This window comes from Apis mellifera, linkage group LG11 (genome assembly GCF_003254395.2).
Source record: "Apis mellifera strain DH4 linkage group LG11, Amel_HAv3.1, whole genome shotgun sequence".
Lineage (NCBI taxonomy): Eukaryota > Metazoa > Arthropoda > Insecta > Hymenoptera > Apidae > Apis > Apis mellifera.
Window position 1 is genome coordinate 13,377,214 of NC_037648.1, and position 19,320 is coordinate 13,396,533.

The 19,320-nt window shown below is 40.0% G+C and overlaps 4 long non-coding RNA genes across 6 annotated transcripts; 1 reads left to right on the plus strand and 3 right to left on the minus strand.

Annotated features, from left to right (window-relative positions):
• Positions 1–3,760: 3,760 nt before the first annotated feature.
• Positions 3,761–7,204, plus strand: LOC100578438. 3 transcript variants are annotated; one of them, XR_001705000.2, is made up of 5 exons: positions 4,086–4,536; positions 4,627–4,925; positions 5,940–6,192; positions 6,252–6,651; positions 6,915–7,197. It is a non-coding gene; the product is annotated as an uncharacterized LOC100578438 (long non-coding RNA). The 3 variants fall into 3 exon arrangements; XR_001705001.2 differs by lacking the exon at positions 4,086–4,536 and adding an exon at positions 3,761–4,058 and having other exon boundaries at positions 4,730–6,192; positions 6,915–7,203; XR_001704999.2 differs by having other exon boundaries at positions 4,079–4,536; positions 4,627–6,192; positions 6,915–7,204.
• A 581-nt stretch (positions 7,205–7,785) lies between these two features.
• Positions 7,786–9,271, minus strand: LOC102653665. Its single transcript, XR_003305683.1, has 4 exons — positions 8,927–9,271; positions 8,668–8,723; positions 8,415–8,562; positions 7,786–8,286 (listed from the first exon to the last, which is right to left on the minus strand). It is a non-coding gene; the product is annotated as an uncharacterized LOC102653665 (long non-coding RNA).
• Positions 9,272–9,585: 314 nt separating this feature from the next.
• LOC113219099 lies at positions 9,586–11,758 on the minus strand. The gene is made up of 3 exons (XR_003305636.1): positions 11,122–11,758; positions 10,234–10,935; positions 9,586–10,107 (listed from the first exon to the last, which is right to left on the minus strand). It is a non-coding gene; the product is annotated as an uncharacterized LOC113219099 (long non-coding RNA).
• Positions 11,759–14,003: 2,245 nt separating this feature from the next.
• Positions 14,004–16,026, minus strand: LOC100578475. The gene is made up of 4 exons (XR_003305734.1): positions 15,392–16,026; positions 15,216–15,316; positions 14,830–15,048; positions 14,004–14,723 (listed from the first exon to the last, which is right to left on the minus strand). It is a non-coding gene; the product is annotated as an uncharacterized LOC100578475 (long non-coding RNA).
• Positions 16,027–19,320: the final 3,294 nt, after the last annotated feature.

Here is a 19,320-nt window from a genome sequence, read left to right on the forward strand (position 1 = left end):
ACGCGACTCCCTTCGTTCCTTTCTTCGTTCCGCCGCTCTTTCATTCATACGTGCTGCCATATAGAAGAGCGGGGTTTCATGTATGCACGGTACATGAACGGGAACAGGCGCGAAAGATAGAGAAAGAAAGGGATACCGTGACGCATCGGCACATGCGCTCGTTGCTGCACTGGTATGCGTACTTAGGCCGGACTCAATGAACTGCTGACGCTTGAAGGTATGCTATAGTGCACGGCTGGCTCGGTCTAGCAATGGGGCACATGTGCTCCACCATCCCAGTCCTTGTAGCGTTCTTGCACGCTATGATTGGTAGTTTGCGGTCATTCTCTACGGTTCTCCGCGAGACCGGCTATTTACGCAGTCCTAACGCTTTATCGGTTCGTTAATCCCTGGGATCGGATGAGATCGATCGGACGATCACGGGATGGACTCGAGCGTGGCGCGAGCATATAACCGGTGATTTCCTTAATTCTATCCCCTCCGCTTCCTCCTTCCCCTTTTCTTTTCTTTCTCTCTCTCTCTCTCTCTCTCTCTTCACCTCTTTGTTTCAATGTCGTCCATCTGCTTGTTTATTCCGACTACTTTGCAGAGCTTAATTTCTGTTTGATTGCAGCATCTGCCCCGTGGAAACGAAGGTAAAAAGTAGGGAGAAAAAGGGGGGAGGGGGATCATTTCGAAAGGATCGAACGTGATTTTGATGATGAATTTTCTCGATCAAATAGAGAATAGAATGTTCCAAATTTTTTTATTTCGTCTCGAATATTTAACGACGCTCGATTTTTTTTTTCCCCCTCGAACACGAGTCAAAAATTGCAGGAATGTGCAATATGGTCGATATGCGCGACCATATAATGCGATTAATTAACGCGTTCACGACAATATGGTATCTGTATAGGTCTGTGGACGGTTTAAATTTCATCGGGCGTTTCACCAAGAGACGACCACAATCTCCATGTGGCTCCTGCGTACGAGCGCAGGTGAAGCGACAAATTGGCCGATCCTCGGCCGACACGGACCAATGATCTAAGATTATGTTAATTCGGCGTTGTCCTTTGTAGCCTTTTTTTTCGATCGATCGATCATTGGCCCCAGTCTGTTAACGTGCATAAGGGAGGGGAGGAGGGGGGAAGGGGAAATATAGTGGAAGGCTTAATTTCCGTCTTATCTCTGTCCGCGGCACGGAAATGCGGGTCTCGTGTCGCGTTATCCTAAATAATTCTTATCTTTCGCTTTTGGCCGGCGTCCAAGCGTTCGTGCTATCAGAGACGGTTAATTTACATTCGTATCTCCTTAATTAGAAGCGTGCTCGATATAGCGCACAGTATGTACTCGAGATATTCGAAACGAAAGAAGGAAAGGGGAAATTATATGGAAAAGTAACGATCTCAAAGAATTCGCTCTTTGCGGATATCGATCGATCCGAAGCTCGGTGTTCGCTCGACGATGGATCGAAGTTGTCGGGGATAGAGGGAGCCGGAACAGGTGGATTTCAACGAGATTTCAGCCGGTGTAGCTGAACGCCATTTTATGACGCGGGAAGGATGGTTTTCTTGTTTGCACGGCTCTTTGAAATTCTCATAGGCCACAGAAAGTGGTTTTAAAGCGGTTTGTTTACCCCGCAAGCACTCCGCTTAATCCTTCCCCTCTCCGTTTACTTTCCCATCTCCAGTTTTATCCATCGCGTTTCTCCACTCCGTCCGTGTACTCCAATTCTCTTTTTTTTCTCTCTCTTCACATTTATTTTCTCGCTCTAAGAATCGAAAAGGAAAATTTCCATCCATCCATGGATGAAACGTTTCGTGACGCGAAATACGCGATCCTATTTAAGAAGGTTCATTAGAGAGGCGTCGGATCAGAGTGATTCATGTAATCGGACTCGTAATCCCCCTTAATGCCTGCGCGACGTTTCCACCCGATTGGCGGAGATTTATCGAGGGTCGATTGCCACCTTAAGAGGGGCCCGTTAACGGAAGCCCTCTCGCGTTAGAAAGCCCCGACAGACCAGTTTAGTCACGATGTCCGAATCAAAGTCCCTTTCACAGCTGCCCCACTAATCGTGTCCACCCCTGGACTTATTTTCCACGAAATCTTTGTTTAAAAAATGCTTCCAAAAATTATACGTCTCCCTTATTTCGAAATCTTCCCCTTCCATTTGCTCTGAATATCGGAAAACACTGGTAGAATTTCGAGAGAGAGAGATAATGATGACATCGAACATATATATATATATAAAATGGAGCCGAGGCCCACAATGTCCCAGTTTTACGAGCACCGGGTTTGGGGCCGAGCCCGTAATATCCGAGACACCCTGGCAAAGGAGCGCGTATGCGGGCCGGAGACCGTGGAACGGGCGGGATGGGCCTGGCGCGAGTGGTGGGGGAAGCGGCACGCGTGCCACGCGCCCGAGCGCTGCCGACCGTTCACGAAGGCGCACGAAGCGGCCGATACAAATGATAATAATCTCTCCCGAGTGACCCTGCCGGGCGCGCAGGCCCCCACCACGCCCCGCCACGATACGTATCGGGTGTTGCAGCTGCCGCCGCTTCTCCCCGTCGCGGGCCACCTCCTCTCCTCCTTCCTCCTTCCTTCCTTCCTTCCGCCCCATTTCTTCTTCCTCGTTTCCTCGCCGAGCTTCCTAAACAAATAACTCGCGAGCCGGCCCAGCGCCGCTCCTGCAAAGGTCCTCGAAAGGTCGCGCTCTCTGCCGCGTCTATCTGGCTCTTCTTTTCTTTTTTCTTCCAAGTTTCGATCGATGATTTAATTTTATTACCTCAAGAGAGAGAGAGAGAGAGATGGATTCATTTCTTATCAAAGGATTGCGTGTGGCCGTCAAACAAAAGCCAATTCGAGGATCAAGGGAACGTTAAAAAAAACAACTCTGGGATACTGTGGCCCCAGCTGTACCTTCGGCAAAATTCCGATTTTTTTTTTTCCTTTCTCCCCGAGGTTAGAGGAAAGGAAAGGAATCTTTCAACCCGTTCAACACGCATGGATCGCCTCCCTTCTGTGCGGTCACTCTATAGAGGCCTATTAATTTCCAATGATCTTCTGGGGTGACCAGCTGCTTTTCGAGGTAAGGAGAAGGAGGAGGGGAGATCGAGTATCGAGTAGTCGCTCCTCCATGAAAGTCTCCGTCATCTCCTCCTCGCTTTCTTCTCTCTTTAACGTTCAGAGATCGCTTTTCCTTCTCGAAATGAAAAGTGTCTCTGACCTCAGAAGATGAGATTTTTATTCTCTATATAATACGATAATTTTGGATGATTAATTATTGTTCGATCTTTGAAGAGAATAATCTTGATTAAAATTTAATCCGAATTTATTTTAGAATTCTCCTCCTCGTCCACATCCACTTTGACTTGGTTCGAGATTTCCCCCCGAAAATACCGAATTCGTAATGTATTCGTAGGGGAGGGGGGAGGGAACATTCCTCGACGAGAGCCAAAGAAACACAGGTTGGATGTCTTTTTTTAGGAAGAAACACGATGAATTTTCGGTGGCGATTTCCATTTGCCTACCATTTTACGGAGGCGATGGAGAAAAATAGCCGTCACGAATCACGTGGTACACGTGGATTTTTGGACGGCCATTATTCCAGCCGACCAATTTTTTTTCTCAAGAGATTCGGTGAATTAAACTTATTCTCAAATATTCTTTTCTCCACTATCCTTCAAATTTAAATCTAAAAAAAAAGAAAGAAATTTTAAATTTTAGACCAACATTTTCCTTAAAAAAAAAAAAAAATTACGAATAATAAATAAAGCACATTTTCCTTTTCCGTCGATAAAGAAAAAAAAAAAAATTATTTGAGACACGTTTCGTTCAAATGTCCAATTCCAAGTCGGTGCGCAACGATCTCGGGGGAAAAAGGAAAATTTTCACGAGAAATTCGTGAGATCGGATTCCACGGGGCGAATCCGGCTGCCAAGGTACGCCACGTATACCATGTGATTCCGTATTAATTCGTTCGTATGTTGGTTTCCAGGTGACTCGGCGTAAGAGGCGCGATAAATCACGGGGCGGTGGACGTGGTTGCGTTTCGTGCGGCTCACGCGTCGCGCGTAAGTATATACGCGGTGCCATTAGCGCGATGAATTCGCGTCACGTAGGAGCCGCGTGTGGGAAAACGTGGAACAATACGCGCGCTTACGGCTATGACGAACCCTGCCTGCCATTGTTATGGTAAAGAAACGTCTCTTTCTTTCTCTCTCTCTCTGTCTCTGTCTCCCTTCCTTCTCCTGTTGTCGCTTTAATCACCGGCAACCGCCGCAACTCACCAAAGAGCGATCGACGTGGAACGCGCGCAACCTTTCCTCTCCTATTCGGTTCCGTGATTTTTGAAATTATTCCGACGATACACCTGCCGCCTCTCCTTTCTTCTCTCTCTCTCTTTCCCCCCCTCTTTTCTTATTCTTCCTCCTTTTCCGACACGCCGCCAACGCCGCCACGTCGATCGCTCGCCACCGATCGATTGAATTTGAATCGAATTTGCCTGGGTTTCGATTAAATGTGCGATACGTACGCGGTTAACGTAACGAGGTTAAAGGATAATTGTTGCAATTGTTTTCTAAAAATATTCAATTGGAGAATTTAAGAGTGTGTTCTTTACGTTTCTTTTTTTTTTTTTAGGTTATACGTTCAGTCTACTTCGACACGAGTTCATCGACCTAACCTATATATATATTTATTTCGTTTAAAGCTTCTTCGAAATTTTATTCTCTTTCTATTCCAGATATTTGCATTATTCTAGCGAATAATAATAGGTTTATTGAAATACAGAGACGAGTACGAAGCTGACTTCACAGTGATTCCAAGATAATGATTCATTATCGATTAGAGATTCAACGAGTGCTACTCGTGACTTGGCCATTGCTATCTTTCGATGATTAAATTAATCATCCGACGATTACGATTGTTTGAATATGCGAGTAAGACTTTTTTTTTAATTTCGTTAATTGATAATTTGACAGGCAGTGTTTTTCTTCCGAGAATTAACCAATTATTTCGTCGAGTGAAAAGTCATCGCACACGCAGGGAATCTTGTAACTGTACAGAGGCTTGTACATGGACAATGGAAATGGTAAAAGGGCCGTTTACCTCGAAAGCACCGTACTTTGGAAAAGTGTGACGGTGATCATACCTAATGACACCGTCATCGGATACGATTTCACGTATTTGCACGACGCGTCCAGCGACACGTTACGCATTTTTACCGATTAATTATTTGCTCGTTTGAATCTTCTTTCCTTTCTTGTCTCTTCGCGCAGCGGCATCGAGAATGTTGAAATTTGAAAAGAAAATTGGAAAGAATTTTTTCAAAAGAGGAGATGGAAAATTGTACGTGCAAATTATAATCGATATTGTATTGTACAAATAATATATATAAAAGTACGAGTATCGAAGATATGTGAGTGAAAGTGAAAGAGATGTAATTAATATCAAAAGTGGCAGAAAACGGACGATTTTCCAGCCTGAAAACTGATCGACCGGCAATGTTTAAGCGAAATGAAGATAAATAAGGCGTAGAAGTGATCCGTCTTCTCGCTTCATTAGGTTGCATTCATCCATTTAGCGAAATTGACCAACTGACGTAGCTCACGACGATTATCTTGTCAGCTGCAGACTGACCCTTCGAGTTATCCACCCCCTGAACATTCGTCAGCCCGAATTTTAATTTAATCCTGCTCACGTCCCCCTCCCTTCTCTTTTTAATTAATTTCAGTTCGCGCCTGAACACAACTTCGTGGGTGGGCGAGATATCTCTTCAATTTTAATAACTCATTTCGACTTAAATTTTTCAGGATAATTCAATGCGATAATTTATTTGGTTGAAATTTTTTTTGTAGAAATTTTTTAAGCGAATCATTCTTGAATTGATTGAAAAATTCTAAAGAATATAAGGTTTGGGCCTTTTTTTTTCTCCTTATTTTTTGCTTATATAGGAAAGAAAAGTTTGAAAGAAGAAGATGAAGTCGTCACAATGGTGCTTTGGTGTTTCCATGAATAGCCGCAAGATGTTCCAGAAGAAAGGAGGAAACGTTCAAGGAGGAAGCAGACAGATGTCGCCAAAAAGAAAGAAAATGGAGGACGATGGTTATTCATGGATTTATTAAATTCAAATTCAATATCGCAATCACCCCTTTACCATCAGGGAGGAACAGGAAGAAGAGAAAGAAGAAGAAGAAGAAAGAAAAGGTACAAAAGATCAAGAAAAATAATAAAAAGATAAATACAAAGAATCTCTTCGTTTCCAGGCTTCAAAAGAGCAACCATCTGTACGTATCTGTATATACATATACATTCCAAAATAACAATATACAGAATTATACAATTTTTCAAATGGGACAAACTCAAGATTAATCCAATCCAAGATCAAGAGATCAAATAATTCACCTATGATTATTTATCATCATCAATCAAAATTATACATAGCAACAAAATTCTCCAAGAATGGAGAAGCAAAAAGGAATGTTTTCTCATAGAAGGAACGAGGAGAACAGCGGAAGGCGGAAGAAGCGTTTGAAGAGGAAGTGAAAGAGGAATTGGCGAGGGAAGAAAAACAAGGAAGGAAATGGGATCGCGAGAGGACCACTTATTTTAGGCCCCTGTTTCGCAGAAGCGGAGGAATGGAATACACGTTTCTTTGAGAGGATGGTAAGCAACACGTGTGAGGGACCACTGGGAGAAGGATGAAAAACACAAGGTGGTTGTGTGTTGTATCGGTGGCCCTCAATGTAGCGGAAGCCAAGGTGGTTGCAGCCTCCCTGTACGGGCCACTTCCGCCCACTATATCCCCTCGTTCTCCCTTCTTCCGCGACCATTCCCACCATAATATTTTCTTCGTCTATCGTCCCTCCATCTTCTTTCTTCTCGCCATCTCAGCCTTCTGTAATATATTTATATACGTTATTTTCTAGGCAATGATTATTTAATGAATTAAACGAGCTACGAGATATATCAACAGAGAAGGATGGAAAATGATTTTTCTGCTTTATCTTTTTACCTGAAGTTTCTGGATAACATTATATATGTAAGGTGGGAAATTTAAGCGTGGTTATTTATGGCCTATTTGTGCAAGCTCGAGCAGATATGTTATCTTAATTTTTACCACTTCTCAGTGTATTTTGTTACAAGATAACAACTTGAAATACGAGTTAAAACGTTGTTTAAATCTCTTCCTGCAAATTGAAAATAATAATAATATTTTGTTAAACAAATATATAATCTTCTATTAAAATAGTCTATTCTCAAGACAATTCCATCTCTTCCCGAGAAACATCACAGGAACAAGTGACAAGAGAGAACAGGACCATTGAAAACCATCAGTTTGAATGAAAGCACGAGAGAGGCCGAGTAAAAAGAGCACGAGCATTCATAACATCCGGTTCGTTGGAACGTTCGAAACAGTATAGCCGACCATGCAAAAATTCTCTCTCCTTTCCTGTCCTGTTCCGGCTCTTACTCTCAAGGAAACGACGCGTGGAACTCGAAAACCAGAATAAAAATCCAGTTTTAAAATACAACCGTGTTTACGTACAGCGGTTACAGCGCAGTAAGCCGCGATTCCGAATTCGAGTGCTTGTCATCAGCTTGCTCCCTCTTGTTCTCAACTCACATTATTGATCAAAAATATCTAATCATTTTCTTCTCCTATTTGCATTTGTCTACTTTTTGGATCAAAGAACTTCCAAATAGTGTCCAAATAGTGTCATTCCAGAAAATATAAAATTTCAATTTTAGAAATGCATTTGGAAGATATATTTGACATTCAGTAGATAGAGAATAAATATTTCATTGGAAGAAAAACTTTTTTCATATCCTTTTAGGAAAATTCTTTACAGGAGACACATTTAACGATTTTCAATTTTTGATCAACAATTTTTGCGCCCACGAGAAACGACCTTCTCACGTTCGAAAAACGTGATATCTCTTCTTCTACACTGGCTTCAGGGCGGCAACAAACATAATAAAAAAATGCTTCCTTCCGTTCCGTCTGCGGATCCTGCATCTGGCTCTCGAAGCCGCCGATTCCATCGGCCAACTCTCATCTCTCCTCCGATATCCAACCTTTCTCCTCTTTCCTGTTCTTCGCCGATTCCTCCGTCTCGTTTCAACCAGTTTCAATCTTCTCCCTCTTTCCAATCTCAAAGTAAATTTTCGAGAGCTACCTTCTGGCGCGCGAATAACTGGCCTGCTGCTGTCGGTGAACCCCCTTGTTTCGATTCCTTCCTTCTCCAGGGGCTATCCTTATCTAAGTGGACAGCATCCAAGGCTGCGATCCGCTCCAATCTGTGGAACGGAGTGTTTTAGGTAGGCAGAACCCGCGGGGATCGATCGTCAGATGGGTGGCCGATTCCACGCCCACGAACGGCCGGGAGGCGTTTAGGGTGGAAGATAGGAAATTTTGATATTGGTACCTTGATTTTAGATCCAGGGCGGGATTTTTATTCCCTACGAACCTCAAAACGCTTTTTCGCTTCTTTACGTTGGCAACGCTGGTACGTTGGTTGTTATCGTTTTGGTAAATTTGAGGTTATCTTCGACGCTTGATTTCGATTAACGATCCTGTTTGATTTTTAATAGAAAATTAATATTTAAATTTATATTTGTTAAGAATATAACGAAATAAAAATTAAATATTTAAAATAATATTTAAGGATAGTTCTTAACCTATTCTCATTATGCTTATCCTTCATTGGCCTCGATTAACATTCTCGCGGTGAAGCCTGTTAAACAAAAAAATGAAAAGAAAAAAGAAGAAGAATAAAAATAAGAAAAAGAAGATATTCCAGGTAGAGAACGCGATTCAAGGGTTAAAATTTCATTCACGAAAATTCGTAGTGTATTTATTCTCACGAAGACACATGGAGGGACAGTGTGTATATACGTGTATTTACGATTCACAGAGAGCTCGATCTATCTACCGTACCTTGGACGTAACAAACATCTATAGAGGCGAGTTGTGTGTGTGTGTGTGTTTGTGAGAGGCTTCTCTCTACGTGGGACAGACGGAATAAAGAGGCACTACGTGCCGGATTAGTTCCTCCCGGATTTAATCTCCAGTGTTTGAGCAGGAACTCGAACAATTAATAATAAGACCTTCACCGAATACTCCGTCCTTTCAATTCAAGGGACAGGATGTCGTCGTGGTTATCGTTGTCCTTGTCGTCGCGACGTCTTGCATCCGCGATTGGGAATCACCGTGGAAACTACCTTCCCATGTCTCAACGTTATACGTACCCTGAAAGAAAAGATTCTCATCAGCGTGTTGATTCGAGTTTACGCTTCAAATAATCTATTTTCATTAATGCTACGATGCATTGAAGAAAGGATGAAATGATTAAATTGAAAAGTTAATTAGTGATTTATTTTGAGAAATTAAATTTCATGTTTGGATTTTTTGAATTCTAAATTTTCTTGGATCTTCTATAAAAACTATTATTCTTCCTTAAGAAAATTAACTTTCACATTTAAAAAATTTTCATTAAATGAATCCAAAGGATCCATTATTATCAAAATTCTACCTTTTCACTTTCCATCCTTAAAGAAAAAAAATCAAATCAATTTCAGTATGTATTTTCTTTTTTTTTTCCCTAAAATTCTTATTCCAGCATTGACTTTGCAAACTTTCCAAATCGATCATTGAACGACAGTTTGTGTACTTACACCGATATTCGATAAGGTCCTGGCACAGCTGAGAATTAAGAGAGGTCGTATACAGGCAAAGAAGGAAAGCGGAAAAGTCGCGTTCACGGGCATCTGAATAGTTCGGTCGAGGGGTCGTATATCCAGAAGAAGAAGAAGAAGAAGTGGGCAGGTCCCACGGGTGAGGAAGGGCCGAGGCAGAGGGCAGCGGCAGCAACAGGCAAGAAGAAGAAGCTGCAGCCGCTTTTTGGGGCCCCTTCTGCTCTCAGCTGCCGGACCTTCCCACGCTACGCGTATGCACCTACCTACCCACCGCCTACCCACCTTACTACCTGACTCCTAACTCTGTGTGAGTATGTATGTACCGGCTGTACATCGAAAACTCGAATCATTTCGAACGGTCGATAAAGTTCCTTTTGCTCGGTATCGAGTTTCTTGCAATTTTCCAAGAATCTTGACGAGAGCCTAGAAGAAACATATTTTGTTTAGACAATGAACAATTGATGATACATGCATTTATTTGTGGGTGATGAAATCAAAAGTTTGGAAATAACTGATTATTAAAAGATTATTATAATATTTTATAGTTACCTCAAATATGATGAATCTATATAATATTATTATTGTATAATAATTGAAGAGCGAATAATGATAAAAATGAATGTCGAAAAAAATTCTCCAATAGAATGTTTCTCTTGAATCGATGAACGAATTGATCTTGTATCATCTTGAACGATCTTGAACGACCTTGACTTTTGATTTTTTTTTATAAAAACTTGTTTAAAAAATCCTTTTCCCAATTCATGAATTTTCTGATTTCACACGGTGCATTTCCATCGAGACAAAGAACTTTCTTGTATCGAGCATCGGACACGCATATAAATGTACATGTGAGCCGAGTTGACCTACTGCTCACCTGCTGCACCACATACACCGGCTACCTGCCAGTGGTCCACCTCATCTGTCTCCCTTTAGAAGCTGATGTCTACCAAACAGTGGAAGTTGGAAAGATATAGAGCCGAGAGGTTCTGTCAGATTAATACGTTCTATTAAAGATAAACGAGGAAAGAGTTTTGCGATATCTTTCGCGTATAATTTATCTTTTAGTATATTAATATATTTAGTTTAATATATCGATGTTGTTTCCTTGGTTATATCAATTATATTATTATTGAATATTGAAGTCTGAATATACATGTGATATTAATCTTATGGACAGTTTAATTAAACTTAATACATCCACTTTGTAATTCTCTCTTTCTTAATCGTTCGTGATACACGCATGGTGTTTACCTGAAATGTGAAACGTTAAATTAAAAATTGTGAAAATTAAAAAAACAACTTTTACGATAAATTTAAAAACATATTTATAATTTCGAGGTATTGACCTATATTTCGTAAAAACAATTTATAAATCATCCATTTCTTATTCATTTTAAATTTCCTTCGATCCCGTTATACTATTTATATCCACACTACCTTACTTAATCCTTCAAAAAATCGTCTCGAAATCTTCACAACACCGCGATCCTTCCTTTCGGGAATGAATGAAAAAATAAAGGATCGACGCAGGCCATGGAGGAAGTACAGAAGGTAGGTCGCGGGTGCAACGGGTGCATCACAGCCGGATCCTCGAAACAGGGTTCAGGTCTCCCACGCCCAAACGCTTCACGATAATGTAATTCCTTTTAACCCTGCTGAACCTCGAAAACCGTGGGACGTTTCTGGTGTCGGTGCAGCTTGAATCCGCGAACTATACACCTTTCCTCTTTTCTTTTCTCTTCCATCCATCTTTATTTTTTTTCCTCCTTTCTCTATTTTCTGTCCTCTCTTATTTTACCCTTTTTGAACCTCTAATAGAACTTTTGCAGTTAGACAGCTGACGTCTCGTTCCATCATTCATTTTTTCGAATCGAATTCGAACGATCGGATTGGAAAGCGAGTAAGGAATATAATATCGTGAAAATTTCGCAGTGAACGGTGTTATTTTGTTTCCTTCTTTATATATTTCAACCATTCTCACTTTGTTAAACATTTATTTCCTTGTAAGATATTTTGCAATTGCTTATAACAATTTTATAATTGGTTGTTCATCGAATCTGATCGGAATTTTGAAAACAAGCGAAAGTGTAACGATCGTTATCGCGAAAGCGGCGTTAATTAAAAATAGTGCTACTAGGTTATATTAATTAGATTGCAATAAATTGACAACTGATATGTATATATCAATTGCTTTTATCTTTTCCTTTCTTCTTTATCTATAATTTTCATTTTGTTAAAAACATCTTATAAATCTTAATTGAAAAAAAAAGAAAAAATAAATTTTTTTACGAAACACTACGTCTGGTAACTTGCTTAGAGGTCACTAGTGATGGTGAAATCTTGGTACGATTCAGTAACTTTATATTTTCATATGAATATATAATGAAACTTTGTGTATTGTACCATTATAAATATTTAATCGTAAAACGAATCTGCTTCAAAATCAAAAAAATTATCTATACCAAAATTATTTCATCATCGCTAATGTCTAGTGACTTTAGATATTACTAGAATTATTATCACTAGATTCGAATAGAACGAATTGCATATTCGCGTATCTAGCATGACGATATTAGGACACGCGTGCTGCAATTTCACGTGGAATATTTTCACAGTGGCCAATGGTTGTACGTTTCGAATCAGCGGACTATTAAATTCCGGTAACTTCTGTTATCCACGGAACGAACGAACGAATGGACGAATTGGAGCATGAAGGAAGAGAAGTGAAGCATACGAACGGTGTACCAGAGGTAGATGTACCGTGGCAGAAAAGCTGTTTTACTTCGTAATTGATTAATTTCGTGCAGTCTTAACTGGTTACAGGAAACAGCTTCGCGGACGAGAGATCCAGACTCTCTAAAATACGATGGAACGCTCATAAAATTCATTAGCCATGCTGGATTGCGCATCTGTTAGATTTCCACGAGTTATGTTTAAAGAAAATAAAATAAAAGGATTAATTTTTTGAGTTGGAAGATTGGAAATGGAATAATTGGGTCAAAAATTATTTAAAAGATATAATAACGAAGTAAGTATATCTACCTTAAACAAAAAAAAAAAAAAAAGAAATAAGACAAGGAATTAATCGGTGGAAATGAAAGTTTGGCAAAGTTTGAATTCTAAACAACATCGTAGAAAGTACGACCGGTGAACAACCGCAATCGATTTCTCGATATTCGCAACAAAGGCATTTCGCGTTTCGCGATTAATTAACCACGAACAGTTTCGCCCGAGCAAATTCCTTCTCTACAGATTTCGCCTTCCATTTTATCGATCAATCTTTACAAATCGTCCTTTTGCAGTCTCACGAAATTATTTTTCTTTTCTCAAATATATCAAATAATATTCAGATTTATTAACATTCCAATTTTCACTAATATTCATAAACGTAATAATTTTCACATTAGAGTCACGAACGATTCAGAATCGTTATCAATCGGGCAACGATTATAATAATATTGAAGCTATTAGAAGGTTAATATCTCTATCCTCTAAAGATATTTTTTTTCTTTCCCTCGAAACAGTGACACGCAATTGCTGAACAGCTATTATCGCCTTACACAAATAATCGTGCTCGGTGTCAAACATCCGATCGGCACGAATACAATGCGGGATCGATAATCGCGGCAGAATGCGGCATGGGCTGGCCACCACAGGCACAATCTGTTCCTTTTCTGCACGATATCTGGCCTGGATGAGTCGGTTGCATCACCTGCGCAAACTGAACGATACTTACACGCTACTGTTACGAAAGTTGTCCCGCAACCGGGCGTATATACCCTTCGGACTACGTTTTCATCCGCGTGCTCCTCCCAGCCACTCGTGATAATGCATGCATTCGCCGCCGCGAAAGTATAAACAACTTTCGAATGGCACACGCAGCGGAGCCAGCAGCTGTGAAAGCAGAAATTTTTTAGGTTCGTGCGGATATAAAGAGGATGCTCGCGTTCGTTCTCGCCTTTTTCGCGAACACGGGGTTAGACATCGGAGGGGTGCAATTGTTGCCATGCGAAATTGCCTCCACTCCACTCCACTGTTTGCTTGTTCTTATATATCGTCGGTTACCACAAGATGATAATAGGGTATATATCCCAACACGTACCGCATTGTAATACGAATTATTAAGACGCTTTGATTTTAAAATTAAAAATATTGTAATATATTGGAAATATTTTTGAACAACGATTTTTATGTTATAATAGATAATCTTTGATGATCGAAGATATCCAAAAATAATAATTTATTAAAAAATTATATATACAATTGTACGATATAGAAAAATAAAAAAATATTGATACAATTAAGTTTTGAAATAAATTGATTTGAAATTTAGTGAATAATCTAGTAAAAGAATATCACGGAAATCGAATGCCTACAACGAATTCCCAAGCTGTGGCAACCTGTTCCTCCGGTCGACAGGTATCACGCAATAAATAATTGCACGATGGGGCCAAGAGCAAGATAATTACGTATCTACTAACCAGGCAACAATTATGTTATCGTTGGTTAAATAAGCTAGACGAAGTGAACGGTTAAAAACGACGATCATTACCGATGAACCATTTCCAACGATTCTATGCCCGCAATTACTGGTATATAGAATAATTCGTATGCACAGCACGCTTAGCGGCTGCCGTTTAGTAACGCTCAAGTGTATCACTACAACTCATTATTTCTGGCATTACCTGCCTCCAACCCGTTCCAACGTGATATCTACGTTTCAAACTAATAATTACTCGACATAGTAACCGGTTGTTACTTTGTATAATATAAATTGAACGATTAATGTCTCAATATACATATTGATCGATATTATCTTGTGACAAAGTTTGAAGTAAACTGTTCATTTATCATTAAGTTAGCGAATATGTATATCATATTTTTTTTTTTTTTGAAAATTTTCTTTTTCAATCAAGAGTGGAGTATTATCGTCGATACTACTTCTAAGCAACGCAATCCTCGACGAAACACTTGGCCCAGGTCAGTGGACATAGCAAGATCGATATTTCTCGATGGTGTCCTCGAAGCATCGCGTGTCTCTGGAAGAATACGTTCATCAGGTGTGCTGGAGCGCAAAGTCGGCGGGGGAAGGGGAATCTGCATACTTGGTTTCACGCGGAGACGTAATCACAATGGGCCACATACCTGTGTACCCAGTCTACGAAGAATGCACGGTGTGCCGTGCCATTCTCCTCTTCCTTCCTTCCACCGCTGCCATCCCTCCGCCACCTTTTCTTTTCGCCAGTACAACAGCCAGTCCCATTAACGGCGGAGAAAACTTTGAAAACTCGAATGAAATGGGCGAACCGGTTGGCGGCGGCGGTTGAGAACAAGAAAATTTCCAGTTTCTCCCTTCCTTTATGACTGAAACAAAAAATCGGGCAACAAGAATTTAGGGAATAGGGGAGAATTGGATTCTTTCTCTCTTAAAATCTAATTTTAATATGCTTATTTTATTTATATTTTATAGAGAATATAAATTATCTTGCATGATAATTTAGAAGTTATGACAAATTATTAATTAAATTTACCTGTGATTCACTCATACTTCTCTTGTTATTATTATACAGAAGAGAACTTATCACTGATGATTTGTGAAAATCACCAATATCATCTTTCCAATTCATCTAATCTAAAACAAATGGACAGAAGATAGAAATGATATACATAATAAACAAATAAATGAAAAATAATTCACTAAATAAACCTATCCTCCTAGACTCTTCCCCATCCTACTGCATATTCTCCAGACAGCATCCACCAGCAATTGCTCCAGTCCGTTTCCACCCCATCCACCTCCCGGACACAAGGAATCATCCCACAGTCACAATTAGCCTCTCGTACTCCGCAGAAGGTGGCTTGCCAGAGGTCTCTTCTTCTCCTTCCCGAAGGGAAGACGATGAACGGCCAATGTGGATCACGAATGTCGGAGAGAGATGGGGCGAAGGGTGGATCGCAGAGACGCAGATGGTGGAAATCTCGGGGAATAATGGGGAGGGGACGAGCGGGGAGGGGAGAGGAAGGTTTTTTCGAAGACGACGATGGGGAAAGACACGGAAGGTGGATAGCACCTGGTGGTCGTCAGGGCCGGTGGTAGTGATGGTGCCTTCTGGTGGTGCGGCCAGTGATGGTGGTGGTGGTGGTGGTGTCGAACCACGATGCAACAGATGCTACGAGAGAGGAGGTCCTCTCTCTCTCTCCTCTGCATGTGCCATCTTTTGGGCTGGTCCAAGTCGTATATGTACAGGTTTTTCTTTTTTTTTTTTTTTCCGCGACACGGCCTTCTCTCCCATTCTCGTGGCCCCGGAAATAATCTCTGGAGATTATTGGGGCGCGGCTCTGGACGAGTGGCGGCTGGGGGATGAAATGTACTTGTCAGTGTTCGAAGGGAGTGGTAGCGGACGTCGAGTAGCGGGTGTCGAATTTTTTTCATCGAGATCGATGGATCGTGAAATCCTTTATATTTTTCTCTTTTTTATATCTCGTATAGTTTTTAGGGTGCAAAATTTAATCACGAATTTTTGAGTGGTCGGTGAATGTTTTTTTTTTTTTTCTAGAAGAATGGAGCTTTGGTTGTGAGCTTGATGAAAATTTGACACACCGCAGGAAAAGGAAACAAAGAATTACTTGTGGTTGAAAGCAAATTGAGGAAACCTTTTTTTTCCACAGGTATCCTGAAAACTGATGCCCGTGGAAAACTTCGAATAGACTACGTTGAATATTTCTGCAAACAGATTTTGTAAATTTCACTTCCGGATTCATTTCTTTTTTTTTGGATATCCAACCGGAAGAGTGCGCAGGTGTTTTGCGTGATTTTTAAATCACTCTGGCAACACCTGTAAAAAAAAATGAAAGAGATAGAAAAAGGAGAAAAAATCAAAAGGGATTAAGAATTGAAAAAGATTCAAAAAATTAAAAAGAATTAAGAAGAAGAAAATAAAATGATAAAATTGGAACATTACCTTTCAAAAATATAGATTTAAGATTCATGATATGATTTTATTTCTGATGCACAGAAGCGGCGCCGACTTCTAGGCGTTGCCTTCGGGCAGCCTCGCCCACCAAGGTCAACGATTTCAATCCATTTAGCAAAGAGTTCGATCGAATCGCGTATACACTTTGGAAGCGTTCCCGCGCTGTGTATACGGATATAGAAGCAGGAAAACGAAAGTGGAAAGATCATAAACTAGGACTGGCGTCTTCCTGGGGAAAGGGTTGCCAGGACGTCTCCCCCCTTTTTTACAGCATGCCGTCTGGCACCAAGAATAAGTCTCCGGAGCTTAATAAAGAAGATCCCGTAGGGTTGTTCAACCCTCCTTCTCCTCCTCTACGTCTTCCATGACGTGAGATTTTTTCTATCCCTATTTTTCTCCTTTTTTCCCCTCTTTTTTGCTTCTTCTAGTAATTCTATCGTCTGCCACATCCTTCCTCAAGGGGAGTGATCGATAAAGGGTTGAAAGAAATTTGTCAATTGTACTTGTTCAAAGAGAATTATGCACGCTGAAAATAAAATAATGAACATGTTTATATATATAGTAGGTTTACAAGCGTGGAGATTTTAAGAATCTCACACATGATCAATGATATTGATAGAAACAGATTGAAAATATCATTTGCAAAACTATATGGATTATTGTAACAAGTATAATATGATTGATCATGTATGCATTTCACTTAATTATGATTCCTCTTTTGTAATCACATATAAGAATTAGATAAGAAGAATTTGTATATATATGAGAGAAAAAAATTTTAAGGGAAGCGTGTGAAGAAATAGTCGGGAGGAGAAGTAAGAAGATGTAGGCCTTCTGTTGGCCCAGAAGGTCTTGCAGGGTGGAAAGCTCGCCGACAGAAAGGAGTCAGTCGTGAAGCGGAGTAAACGAAAGGCAGTGAAAGAAACGAGTCGACCGGCTGGCAAACTACTTCGATTGCTGTCTCGATCGAAGCCGGCAATCTGTCGTCCTCCTTGCACCCTCCTCAGATCCTCTTTGGGAATCTTTGTCGAATCCTTTGCCAAATCTCTCTCCACGACGTTCCGGCCATTTCTTCGTTCTTATTCCTCCCCCTTCTCTTCCTTCGACGACTCTTATGTAACCTTCACAAGGGAAGATTGTAGATATTGGCTGTTTTTTGGATGGAATCCCACCTCGGCTCTTTAGAGGGAGCCGAGATGAATCGTAAGCGATAAAAATATATATATTCCTGAAAACGTGTAATAATAAAATATGAATATTACAACAAAATTACAATATTGTTTTTATTATTGAATAAGAATAAGATAAGAAAATTCATATTTTCTTTCCTCAACTCTTACCACAACTCTTTTCACAGCAAATTGTTCACACTTCGTTTATTCCTTTAGGCCATATTTCTAGAAAAGATCTATAGATCTGTGGAGAAGTATCTCGACATCGGTCGTGGTGAATCACGAATGCACGAGAGGATACGAAAGGATGCATTTGGTGGAAATGCTCGACGTGTATATACGCAACGATCGAGTACTCAGATTGACGAAAAATTTCATGCCTCTGCACGGCTCGCAGATAAGAAAGAAGATGATCGGGCCGAAGTCGGGGAGGTAGAGGGCGAGGAAGACAGCTGCAAGACACCCCAAAAGTACCGAGCATCTTTTGAATCACTGTCTGGGCTCCGTATATACCTCTTGTCTTCCCCTGATCTTCTTCTTCGTCATCGTTGCTGACAGCGCAACGGTCGTTTCCAACAGTCCTGACTCGGGGCAAAAGGAGCGTTGTTTCGAATCGATTTGCATTCAGGGATAAACTTTGGGACGCGGGAGCACGTTCTTCAAAGAATACGCGTTTCTTCTATTCTGTGGAAATATTGGAAAATACATTAATCGTATTTTCAGAGCAAATGTCAGTGTAACTTCTTAAACGTCATTGAATACTTTTACTTTGGAAAAGTGCCATTTTTTCCTCTCTTCTAATTTCCAATAATCTTGACTCGGGACAAAAGGAGTCTTGTTTCGAATTGATTTGCGTTCAGGGATAAACTTTGGGACGTTATATACAAGAAGACTTCTTTAAAAAATATGTTTCTTCTATTCTGTGGAAATATTGGAAAATACATTAATCGTATTTTCAGAGTAAAGTTCAGTGTAACTTCTTAAACGATTATTAAACGTCATTGAATATTTTTACCTTGGAAAAGTGCCATTTTTTTCTCTCTTCTAATCTCCAATTAATTCTGACTCAGGACAAAAGGAAAATAAATTAAATTATTAAATATTAAATAAAGATTAAATGAAATTAATTGTATTTTTAGAGCAAACTTCTTAAATGATTATTAGATGTTATTGAATATTTTTACCTTGGAAAAGTACCATTTTTTTTCTCTCTTCTAATCTCCAATAATCTTGACTCAGAGCAAAAAAAGCGTTGTCTCGAATTGATTTTCAGGGATAAACGTTTCTTCTATTCTGTGGAAATATTGGAAAATATATTAATCGTATTTTCAGAGAGAACTTCAGTGTAACTTCTTAAACGATTATTAAACGTCATTGAATATTTTTACCTTGGAAAAATGCCATTTTTTGTCTCTTCTAATCTCCAACCAGTCCTGACAAAAGGAAAATAAATTAAATAATTAAATATTAAATAAAGATTAAATAAAATT